This window comes from Vicugna pacos, chromosome X (genome assembly GCF_048564905.1).
Source record: "Vicugna pacos chromosome X, VicPac4, whole genome shotgun sequence".
Taxonomy (NCBI): Eukaryota; Metazoa; Chordata; class Mammalia; order Artiodactyla; family Camelidae; genus Vicugna; species Vicugna pacos.
The window spans coordinates 4,933,940-4,947,135 of NC_133023.1; the positions used below are offsets into that span (position 1 = coordinate 4,933,940).

At 39.4% G+C, this 13,196-nt stretch overlaps 2 long non-coding RNA genes across 2 annotated transcripts in view; one reads left to right on the forward strand and one right to left on the reverse strand.

The window, feature by feature from the left end:
- LOC107034155 (uncharacterized) overlaps nucleotides 1-13,196 on the forward strand; it is a 442,513-nt gene that overhangs the window by 188,382 nt on the left and 240,935 nt on the right. The window lies entirely within an intron of this gene.
- On the reverse strand, nucleotides 1,658-12,649 carry LOC140691935 (uncharacterized). The gene is made up of 3 exons (XR_012067546.1): nucleotides 12,517-12,649; nucleotides 11,252-11,631; nucleotides 1,658-3,257 (listed from the first exon to the last, which is right to left on the reverse strand). It is a non-coding gene; the product is annotated as an uncharacterized lncRNA (long non-coding RNA).

The following is a 13,196-nucleotide window of genomic DNA, read 5'->3' on the forward strand; positions in this document are numbered from 1 at the left end:
AGAAGATGTATTAATATAATCCATAACATTATTAAGTTAAATGAAGCAAAAAAACTTTGCTGTTTCAATAAGTGCCAAAAAAGAATTTGATAAAATCCAACCACTATTTCAGATCAAAGTTCTAGGTAAAATAGAAATGAAAGTAATAAAAAATAATTTCAACCAAATGCCTAAATATGTCTTGATGATGAAGGAAACATTTACCAGACTCAATAAGAAAGAAGGGTGCCTTCTCTCACTTTATTACTAACAGCAGTATGCAAGGGCTAGCCAATACAGTTATTTAAAATTTTGGAAATCAAAATTAACGTTTTTAAAGATAGGAAAGCTGAAAGAATGAGTGGTGGTAATAGTAATAATAATAACAATAAAGTAATAGAAAACATAAGCATATTTAATAAGGTAGCTAGTTAAAAATCAGGCCTACGTATTTAAATACGACATGCAGAATAAAGAGAACGATCATGTTAAGGGCACCTGCCGTTCATTTAGTGCTTGCTTCGTCTCGACTTCTTTGGACATGTTAGAGGCACTGCATTTAAATACTCCTCAGAACCCCGTGAGATAAATAATATCGTTCTCATCGTAATGGCCAGAGGGGTTACTCACTGTAGATACTGTTTAATGCCTTTTACGACACCATTGCATGGTGATTAGCAGAGAGTCATCTCAGGAAAATGCATAAATACTCGAGAATGCAAATGATCGGTTTGGGAGAAAAAAATAGTTTTTTTTTTTGTTTGTTTTTTTTTTTACATAGTGTTTATTGCAAATCCTATTAGAGCTGCCTCAGAAGCATCAGAAAAGCTCTGGGGCTCACACGGGAAGTGAGAGTTGGGTTCGTAGATTTGGAAATCCTCACCTTACTGACAGTCAGGGATGCTCAGTTTTCATCTGGAGAGTTAATGTGTGAATTACTTCTTTTTATAATCGATTTAATATTTAACTTTCATGTTGGTGGCTTAACAATGGGCAGAGTTCAGGATTGAAATTATGTATTTTTAACTTTCTGCCATATTTTAATTTTATGACATTTTATCTAGTTAATTTATTTTTATATGTATTTAAATTAGATGTTGATGGGCACTCAGACTGTTGCCTAGTGGAGGTAGATATATACTTTCAAAAACTGGATTATAGCTACGTATGCTAACAGATCATCTTTTTTTTTAACCACTTAGTATAATATTTAGGAACTTAAGTTGATGATAATAAGGTGATCTAAATTATTTTAATGACTAACAAATATTTTATGTTTTAATGGCTAACAAATACTCTTTGAAAAAAAAAATTACGCCTTCAACTTTGGGGCAATAAAGTGGTTCATTTTTTTTTTTTTCCCTAAAACAAGTGATGCTATGCCAGCTAGTTTTCATAAACTTTGAATATTTGTCTCAAGTGTTTCAACAGAACATCCTAGAATAAGAATTTTTTTTATTAGTTACACTTCTTAAAATTTAAGAATTTTAAAATTCATGTTATTTTAAAATAACATGAGTTTATTTTTTAATGTACAGAACTATAATGAAGAAAACAGAAAATGATTCTTAATATCACCATCTGGGTGTCACTACTGATAGTTAAAGAAGTAGACACATGTTTAAAAATTTATAGAGCACTAAAACATTCAAAATGATAAGTGACAACTTCCTTTTTTTCTTTTCATAAAATATATAAATTGGAGAGCTGTGAAAATGAGCATATGCATATCTGTTTCATTATTTACACGGCTGTGAATTATAGAAGGGCCCTTTTCCAGGGGTGGAAAATACTCCTGGGTTAAGTCAGCTTCCTGGAAGTGGTCCCTAGTCTCTTGTTCTCCATGCTTTGGGCTCCACTTTCTGGAATGTTCTTTCTTTTTCAGCATGTTCCTTAGCTGTTCAATAAGAAGAAAATACATCCTTTGAACAGAGGTCTCTGCCTGCTTCCTGCCCTTCCGTCGCTGGAGACCCTGAGGCTTGCGTTTGCATTTTGAACTAAGCCACTCCCTCTTATCACAGTCTGGTGATGCTTTTGCCGGTACAGCTGTCTCAGAATTTGAGAGGGTCTCCTATGAGCTTGATGCCATGCTGGTGCCAGAAGGAAGTAGCGCTTCTCTTTGAGAGATGCTTTCCTCTCAGACTCAGCCACTCCTTGGGGTGTGCAAGGCCATGCAGAAACAACGCCCTCATTTTCGTAGTAGCTGCTGTGTCCAGTCAGGCGGTTCTGCCAGGCCCCGTCTTCCCCATTTCAGAAACCTCAGTGCAGGCTCTCACTGCAGCGCTCTCTGTTTGGTCATTACCCTGAGGCTGCAGCTTTCTGGGAGTTCTGGGGTTTTACCCCCAGGATTTTAACTTTTGTGGGGATTCATGTTCTCATTCAGCAGGCTGGTAATAAGACACATACTTGTTTTCCAATTTTGCTCTTCCCAGACTCTGTTTTCTCCAAATTCTGTCTCCAAATTAGCCTGCCCTTTCTACATTCATTCCATTTATTTTAGTACCTTCTCATATGCAGTTAGTAAGGCCCAGATGACTCTTGTAGTGATTTGCATAGTGATCTGTAGTCATTTGTAGTATCTGTCCCAGTACAGCAATTCGTTAGGTACGTTATCTGTCTTCCAACGTTGCCAGAGACAACAGTTTTACCAGCACACTGTGATGGCAGAACACGGTCACATGTTTTCCCAGCCTCTTAGAGCTATTTCCTGGGCACTTTTACAGCCTCCTGCGTTTTCAGAGATGGTTGCTTTACTGTTCTGTTTTGACCACGTTTGTCATGGGTGGCCCTTTGCAGAGATTTTACTGATAGGACACGGACAGACGCTTCTCAACACCTTTCCCCTTGTGTTTGTCGTGGGTGCGGTTTGAATACCGAGTTTCCTTGAGCCCTTGGACTCGAAGAGGGTTGGTTTGTCCTCTGGTGCACGTGTAGCAGAATCCTCCCGCTGGCTTTTCTCCAGGAAATGGCTTCTCCACCAGGAAGGTGGTACTCTCAGGTATCTGATTATTCTCTGAATTCAAATTAAGTCCTTGAATCCTTTACTTCCGTTACACAGTCAGCTTGGTTCTCTTTCCGGCCAGATTCAGCACTTCATCTGAGGCATTTCCACAGCCCCTCTCAGAAAGTGGAAAAAGTGAGGGAGAGTTGGGATCTGATCCCAGCCTTCCATCTCCAGAAATGGGGAGGTAGACTTCATGCGGGGCTCTCCACGTGGCCCACTTCACATAAATCTTGAATGACTCAATTTCTCTGTAGTTTTCCTCTCCCCTAAGTTCCTGAAAGCCGGGAAGGCAAGGGAGGAAATAAATAAATACAATGGAATCACTTTGCTGGACACTAGAAACTAACTCAACATTGTAAATCAACTATACTCCAGTGAAAAAACTTCATATGAAATTTTGTAAAGAAGAAACATGAAAGCTTTATTATAGAATCACACCTTATCAAATACATGTTATGACTGTTTTAAATATGTTATCCGTCTGTGAAGTGTATACTTCACCTCCATTTGCAGAACCTACAAACAGGTGGGAGTAGATGAGGAAACTGACTCAAGTTCGTGACCAACTTTTATATCTAATTTGATTTGATTTTATATTTAATTTCAACTTTTGTATTTATATTTAAAGTCTGTTAGTTTTTAACATCCATTTAAGTTATTTTTGGAAGAAAACTTGGGGTACAGGAACCACAGATTTTCTTCACTGATGTCTACTGAAGCCAGCGTGCTGACGACTGCTCTGTTCCCTCTTCCTGTGCCTGCCTAAGCAATAATTCATTGCATAAAAAATAACTTTGTTATTGAAACACTGAACTAGCTTAAGAACAAATTGCAAGAAATAACAAAACAGGGTCCTGAAGTTCATCTGTTTGCCTCTGGCCCCTTTGTATTTTGCAAAAGCAAAATTCCTACATTTTCCATGTAAGCAGGATCATCATTAAAAAATAAAAATAAACTGGAAAATTATGAGCCCTTTAAATAAATCTGCTTGTGTAGACATACATTGATTTTCTGGATTGTAGTTCTGTCTCGGTAACGTTTCATCAGCATGATGGGTCGATCTCTAAGATCTCAGTTCTATATTTATTGGATCCCTAGAAATTCTCCAAGGAGGAGTCAGAATGTAAATCAAGCAAAAACTGTGATCCTTAAGTCTCTCAGAGCCTTAGAATAGATGAGCATCTGAAGGTAAATTAAACTTTCTGGACTAAAACTTGCCCCTGTTTGGAAACTTCCTGTTACACCCCCGCTCCGTGGGCCTCCAGTGTTCAAGCAGGTCCAGGCATGAAGACCTGCACAGTCCTCAGCATTACCATTCTAAGTGGCGGCAGAATAGAACTAGATACTAAGATATGAGTATTGGCATTTCAAAGAGTGTCTTGCCTTCCAATTTTCAGGCACAAATACATCAGACAATAAATTATGTGAGCATCACGTAAGTTTATGTAACTTATTTGAAAATCATAGTTGCTACAAGAGGATCATTACTAACCCAACACCAGCAGTGAGATTTTTCTGGTGGTTGAAAAAGTTCGAGACCCCTCAGACTCAAACCAATCAAGTGATCGCTAACTTGGAAAATGAATCCTTTCTAGACTAATCAGTTGAAAATCACACCGAGAAAATAGACTCAAGATGAAAATAAGAAAAATCGAAATTCTATCAAAGATAAAGTCACCATGTCCTTTCGTTACAGAGATGTAGACATAAATTCTTGCATAAAGATACTCTATTAAAGGCTGTTGAGGGTGGTCATATAGAGATTTGGAAGTCTTAAAACACATACACCTTAAGCATGGTCTTTGCTGAAAATAGATTAAATCTTTATAGTCATTTTTCTGCAACTTTGTGAGTCTCGATCACCACCATAATACACACTTTTCTTAGCTCAGAGACAGATATGTGCCGTGTATTCAGGGCATATTTGCTGAAAAAGGAGCGAATATGTGAATTTTCATAATGGCACCCTGAAAATAGATAAAATGGAGATAATATGCCATATAGTTGAATTGAAGACGCTGACCATAGTGGCCATTTCACGTCTTCAGAAATGATGGTCTTTCTTGGAAGATTCTATGTGCAATAGAGTTGGCATTCCTAAGAAGGCAGTTGAGGGGAAAGCTTAGAATTAAGGATATCTCCTGTCACAGACCCATTTGTCTCAATTTGATGCTACTAAAGCGTAATTAATACCTATTTGGTTTTCAAATAAAATTGGAGACATTTAAAATCATACTGTGCTCTTCAAATGCTTTATGTAAAATTTATGTAAGTTACCCCTTTTAAATTCATTTTTTGGTCTTAGTTATTTCCTGTTACTTTAGTTTTCCAGACAAGATGAAATTCCATCACTTAAGAAGAAATTTACATGTAGGCCACTACACAAACCCCAGATTCCAAAATTACTTTTCTTCTTGGTTTCCGTAGAAAAAAAAATGTTTTGAGTTTCTTCTTTCACGTACGTCCCGAGGTCTGATCGATATGTTAGGAGTGTTTTTGAGCATTCTTTGGAGCCTAGTACTATTAGACTGTGAGCTGTGGATTCCGTCTAGACTGTGCCTTTTGTAAACTAGCCAGGTAGCAGGGGAGGCAGGAGAGGACCTAACTCTTAATCTTGGACCAAAGAGGGCATAGGTAATTATTCAAAAGGGTGCGTGTTGATTGTAGCCACTGAAATTATACTTGTAAGAGCGGTGACTTCAGGATCAAACACCATCTATAGGTACGTAGGATGGTCTTAGACGTCTTTTTTTCTGTATAAGTTGTGGTTGTAACAGATGGGAAGACTATAAAAAAGTATTCAGAAGAGAATGAAGCTGCATATAGATTAGTTCAGTGATCACGTGGTGTAACTGCTTGGTTTGAACATCCTGGAATTGATTTGCTTAGTTACCGTTGAACACAGAGGCACTGGCTCTGGACCACCCCTCTTTTAAAGGGTTTGCATATATTACTACAGGAAAAAAAAAATAGAGGTTTCAAGATAGCCAAAAGATGTGAAAGAAAAAAATTGATCCCTCATGACGGCCATCTCCATCTTGCATTTCATTCCTTACTCTTTTGGCTGTCGTTTACTTGGGTTAAATCAAAGACCAGGTACACACATGGAGTAGAATTTTCCATTCAATTATTTCTAGCCCTGCACTGGAAACTGTCCAGGTATCTATCCAAAGAAAAATAAATTATCTTACCTCTTACATACCTCTATAGGGATATGTAATTTGTCCTTAGCTGGGATTGTCCGAATTCAGTGTTTTTGATTATCTCACCATTCTAAAACTGTTCTCTGATTATTACACATGGTTCCATGCTGGCGAATTTGCTTCTTGTTTTATATTTTCTTCATAGGATTTATAAACTAATAGAGTATTACCACTGAAGGCAAATTAAGAGATGGCCTCCAAAGCCATCCTTTTTCAGGTAAGGAAACTTCTATTCAGAGAGGTTACACCAGTGATCCCTAAATGCACAGCTTGTTTATAGCAAAAGACAACTCACACTTTCTCCAGGGTTTTTCAAATGGCAGAAAGGTGCATTCGTGGCATTATTATTTTTTTTTCATTGTAAGACTGCAGGCTTAATGGGTCTCTGTTTTGTTAATCAGCTCTAAATTGGATTCTGTGAAGATTTTCATTAAGTTCAAATTACACACAACTGACACTGTCTCAAATGTCAAAAGCCGAAAGGCCCTCAGTAAAATGGTTTGATCCCTCACCAGAAACAAAAAACAGGAGAATTCTCACGTACTAAAGTCACATTTTTAAATGAGTTTTAAATGTTGCGTAAGAGTTATATTTCATATATTAGAAATTGTAGTCTCCATAAAGTGTTTCAGTCTGCTTTCCATTTAATGGCATTATTTTCCATAATATCAAATGCATTTCTGAATTATAAATTGAAAGTCAATCCTTGTCTTTTGATCAATATACCACACCTTATCTGTTTTTCCCTTCTGTGGGCACTTCAGATAATATGTGGTCATAATATGTTACGAATAGTTCCATACACCCAACTTTTGATTTGTTAGAATGGTTGCCTTCTGGTCATGGTTTAGGAGGGAGGTTATTGGGATGACTGTTTCAAGAGCATGAGCACGACACCATGATACAAGGCACAGGAGCGGATGAGTAAATACTCCTTTCCAGAAGTCTGATCATATTTTCCTCTCCAGCCATCTGCCTGGACTGCACCCCTTCATAAAATGTCTGGCTTATGGATTGAGCCTAAAATAATACTTTAATTTTGCTCTGATTTTGAGTTCTCTCATTTTCTCTGATTTTAGCCTCCTTAAATTAACCAAGTAGTTATGACGTTAGGAAAAAAAAAAGTAATGCATGAAGAGAATGCCCATCCTATTGATTGATTAAAACACCAGATAGTATTTTAGTGGCTATTTTAACAGGCTTAAAGGCCCATTAGAACCCCCAGGTGACATATCATTTCTCTAAACATATGACGTATATAATACTGGATCCTAGACATTTGGAATCCAGAAATTAAAAAGGAAAAAAAACCTACAGGCATTTAAAACATTAGAGAATCTGGAGAACTATTTGGGGATTCTCCTCCACCTTTGAGAAAACTTGGAGATACTATAGTGATGGGGAGACATGGCACTGCATCCATTCTGAGATACTGAGGTCAACTAGGTGTGGTGGCCGTTTTGGGAACCAGAGCTCAGTGTTGTGAATGAGCTGGTTTTGGCAATTATTAGAGCAGTGGGGGATGCTGATGTACCACATGTGTCTACATGCTGTATGAGCTCAGAGCCACCATCCCTGGTGCTCTTCCTTTGTACAGACTTTATTTTTCAGCCGCAGTTGTAGGTTCACTCAAAAACTGACAGGGACGTACAGAGATTTCCCGTATACTTCCTTCCTTGACCTGTGCATAGTTCCCTTCCATCATCAACATCACTCACCAGAATGGTGCATTTTGTAACCAAAGGTGAAGCCACATGGGCACAGCATCACCACCCCAAAGCCCGTAGTTTATGTCAGGGTTCACTCTCGCTGTGGTCCACTCAGGGGGTTTGGACAAACGTAGAATGAATGACAGGTATCCACCATTATAGTGTCTTACGGGGGTGTCACCGCCCTAAACATGCTCTGAGCTCCACCTGTCATCCCCTCACCTCCCAACTTAGTGCTTTCCTAGAAACAATGCTATTTGTTTTTCATTAAAAGTGACACATGATAATGAAACACAGAAAAAGAGAAGAATCAGAAAATCACCCATGCCCTCTCCACCTTTATAATCTTTTCATACGTAGATGTATTTCTCTCCTATCTTTTGTATATATGTCAGTTTTAACCAAAGGACTTATTTCTTACGTTGTGTGGTTGTAGTTACGAGTACTTCCTAGAGCAGTAAAACAAAACAAAACAAAACAAAAAAACCAAAAAAAAAAAACAGCTTTCACATTAATCGCGAGTGAGTCAGCAACTTATGCAGGGAAAACATAATGGCAAGTCCTGTAATTATTTTCCTTTGTCGTAGTTGTTAGCTCTTGATATATTTTCCTGTGGGAATTAAGGCAAAGTGTATTTATCTATTTAATTGGAAACGTGTATACACCGTATGACACATAAATACTTACTGATTTTGCTTTTAAAGTATCCGAGTGTAACTTGTAATCCTTTTCATGGTCCACGGAGACTATTTTGTACCTTAATATATTTAGTGCAATGTGCCGTTTTCATGGAGTCATTTTGTTTAAAAAAAGAGAGACTTCAGTACTTTGTAGTAAGTTAAAGTGGAAAATTAAGTTGGCAAGCAAATGAATAATCACATACCCTTCCCCTTCTAAGTAAATGTGTAATGTACACAGATAATTGATGATTTTAACCTCCAACAAGAAAAGAAAATATTCTGCCTCGAGATACTGAAGAAAACAGTCCTTCTTCTTCTTTGGCAATGCCTTTTGGGTGGACGCCTGCTTCTGTCTGTCATCTCTTAAAAGAATTAAATGCAAACTGGAAACTATGAGAAGAGAGAGAAAATGCCACAGAAATTGCAGGGGAAGATTTATAACGTGAATATTACTAACAATGTTGCTAGATCTTACGTGCTCCAGTCATCAGTCTATCCTTGGTCAGAGCATAACCATGAATCTCAGACATCAGAGATTAATGGAATTAAGATTCGATGGTCAAAATTTCAGAAGAATCAACTCTAGAGATCCTTAGATAAGATTATGTGAACAGGACACATTACCAGTAAATCCGTCACTCACTTAAAAATGTTTAAGTAAGTGCGACAGAATAACTTTTTACTGATCCTTCCCAGTGTCAAGGGTGGAGGGGCAAATAGATACATAAACAAGAATGACTCCTTTGATCTTTTCAGGTAACCTGGAGACTAGGATAAGAGAGCCAATCAGATGTTTAAACATCTGGATGTGCTGAAGGTATGCCAGTGATGAGAAGGGTGGGGGAAGTCACCCAATTAAATAAGCAACATTCACTGAACTTTTACCAAATGAAGCATTTAAGGTGATTTTCCCATGGAGAAAAAGTTTCCCAAATCCAGGAAATAATTAGATCTTTGGAGGCCATGGGGACTCAAATTGGGGGAAAATGTTAGATTGAACTGTATTTTTATAAGGTTCTGCGTTTTGAAATCTCCTTGACTGGAGGTACTTGGTCAATTGTATCAATCCAGAAGAATGGCCAGTTGAAAATGAGTTCAAAAAGGGCTTCAGACATGAATTTTTCAACTGAGTGAAATACTTGAAAACCATTGCAACCTGCTTAAGCTTTAGCCGTGTGAATCTGTGTGCCTAGTTTCCGCTTGACAGTTCTTAGGGAAGGCAGTCTTCTGATTTGCAAATAGGCCCAACTGTCCGTTACATGATTGTGAATCAGTTTTAAGAGTAGTTTTAGGATCAGATTTAGGAATACCTATGACAGCCTTTATGGAGCACGTGGCATGTGAAAGGCAAGACACGGTCCATTAGGGGCAGCTTTCGGCTGGAAGGAAGAATGAGGCGGGCATAAGTCAATACCAGTGTCCCAGGTGTGACGAAACATGGGCAGAGCATCTTTACTGGTAACATCGCCATTGGACAACACATCGCCTGTATCGGGTCTCAGTAGCTTAGCTGCTTGCTGTCATTTTTTCTCAAGCCTTGTTGGTTGCACATATGGTCAACCAGAAAATTTCTCTTAAAGATGCTGGGGGGACACCGTGCCCAGAGATTCTAAGTCCGCTGTGGCAGGGCTGGGAGGGCTGGGGGAGGAGGCCTGTCCATTTCTCAAAGCCCCCATAGCTGATTCAAATACGTATCCAGAGCTAAAACTCCTGCCTTGAGTTACGCATAGAACTGGGTTGCATACTCAGAGATTCTAAGTCCGCTGTGGCAGGGCTGGGAGGGCTGGGGGAGGAGGCCTGTCCATTTCTCAAAGCCCCCATAGCTGATTCAAATACGTATCCAGAGCTAAAACTCCTGCCTTGAGTTATGCATAGAACTGGGTTGCATACTTGGATCTTTTTCTATGTCACCTCTGTTAGACGAGCAAGACCTGGTTTGAAACAGACAGTTGCTTTCCAATGTATTTTAGAAACATCTTTGCATATTACAGTTTAATATCAGAATGCACGTAATGTGATTCTAAATGAGCATTTTCCCTGAGGACTGACCCCTAGTCGTGGTCTGAAAAAAAAATGTTTCCGGCACCCCCATTTTAAATTAATAAAAGATGGTTACGGACCCACAGAAGGCCCGGCATTCCTTTAGACTAAGGATGCCAGCTGGCTGTTTCTGGTTCTTACAAAGCGGCCAGCGTGTGGTTTGGAGCTGTGATGATGGGAAATTTTGGTAACATTAAGAAACCGTCCTTCTGCTTTGTAACAAGCCAGGAATGTATAAATACTCAAAAGACAGAAACAGCTTAATAAAATATCTTAAAACAAAGACCAAGAGGAGCATTTTATCCTGGTTTAGATGAGCGTCTGCAGTGATGAGAAAGCGAATGAGCAGCCAGGAGAGGGGAGCGAGAAGCAAGCCAGCCGTCGAACCTTGACAGTGTGTCTGGAGGTGATAGACGTTTAAGACACACAGTCACAGCAGCCCTGGGGCCGGGGACGGGGGATACTAGTTAGTCCCTGTGTGGAAATACCTGCAGCACCAGCTCCATACATTGGTTTGTTCATCCATCCGTTTACTCAGCCATGTATTAATGCATGCGTGTGCTTGCATTGGTTTCTTACCGCTGCTGTAACAAATACCCACACACTCAGTGGCTTAAAATGGCACAGACTGTTTACCTCACAGGCCTGGATGTCGGAAGTTTGAAACAGGACTCAGTGGGCCAAAACCCAGGCGTTGGTAGGGCTTCATCCCTTCCAGAGGCTGCAGAGGAGAGGAGAGGAGAATCCATTCCTTTGCCTTTTCCAGTTTCTGGAGGACACCTGCTTTCCTGAGCTTGCGGCCCCTTCCTCTGTCTTCAGAGCACATCCTTTAATCATCTTTCCTCATGTCATTTTTCCACATGTGACCATCTTCCACCGTATGACCTCATAAGGGCCCTGGTGATTACGTTGGGCCCACTCAGATTGTCCAAGAAATGATTTTCTGTCAAGATCTTTGACTTCATCACATCACACAAAGTCGCCTTTGCCGTATGAGGTAACACATTCATAGGTTTCTGAGATAAGAGCATGGACATCATTAGAAGGGAGTTATTCTCTCTACTACTGTTTTGTGTAGGCAGTTATTAATCAGTTTCTATGTGACAACTCTAATTGTTTTTACTGATGAACTTTTGAACTGAAAAAAAATATTTTTCCATTACACACTGTCTGTTCAGTGTTAAGTAATCTGAGAATTCTAACACCCCTGCTTTTCCTCCAGTTCTTCCTGACCTCCTACCTCTTGGAGATGGAAATATATATATTTTAATATAATTATATATTATTTTATATAATTGTAAAATAATGAAATTAGATAAAATATTTTATAAAATATATATATTTCAGTATCCATTGTCAAGTGCTTATGACACCTATATTTTGTTCTGGAAATACAGTGTGATCTTTTTGTGCTTTTTGTGTAAGTTAATTCTAAAATGTGAAAACAAGAACAAAACATTCATCAGGCCACAGCCTGACTTTGCCAGGGCCTGGGCACTTTGGCCTTGGTGAGCCCCCTCCCACCATAATAGATTTTCATACACCCTGAAGTTTTCATTTCTTTTTCCCTGACACGAGGAAAAAAAATTGAAGCATTTCATATGATCCTAAATGTGTGGGTTTTCCCCCTGATTTTAAAGGAAAGCAGTGCACTTCCGTGGACCTCCGGAAATACTGTGAGCCCCAGACCCTGTTTCCACCATTGGCTTTGCTGCCCATAGTGTTGTGGCTGCATGGAAACTGCTCATGCCTCAGAACGTGTTGAGGACCCTCTCCAGGCTCCTCGTGCCGTGTGCCTCGCGTCACGCAGGAGAGTGTGTTATCAGAGTTAAAGTCTCTTGTGTGGAGGTGGCTAGTCCTCTTTAATTAGAGTGTGCTTACAGTCAGCCCGCCTTACTCGCCTGTTCCCCAGCCGCGGACTCAGGCAGCCGCGGGTGGAGTGCTGTATTTACAGTCTGTGCCTGGTTGAATCCTCGGATGCGGAGTCAGTGGATCTGGAGGACCAGCTGTAAGGACCTCGAGCATCCAGGTGAGTTGGTAACCATGGGGGCACTGGAACCCACGCTCTATGGACACCAAGCACGGTCGTATTCCATTCACTTCATAGTTGAAACTTACGGCCCTCCTGACAACAGGCCTTTTCCTGGAATTTCTGACGGTCTTTGTTTCTTGTGAAACTAAGCATAGGCGTTGTGAGGTGTTCACCGAATTATTTATTCTCTTTATTCATTTATATGAATTTTATAGAATCCCTTCTATTTTTCTCTTAAGTTATTTTTTTATTTTCATTTTCTTCAAGGTCTGTGAATTGTTAGGACTACTTCCTTCCTGGATGACTTCTCAGATGTCATATTTAAAAAAATAGACTCCTAGGTGACTAGTCATTTCTTGAAACCAATACATTCTCTTCATTATATTTGTCACTTGTGTTTGTGGAATATATCTTTATATCACCAAGGAGACTGTGTAGGGCATGAATTTTGTTGAAGCCTAAGTAAGTTCATGCTCAGCCTCAGACTTGATTAATAGTTTGAGTGGCTTCCTGTTATTTTTTCCTAAGAACTCGGAGATGTCACCCTTT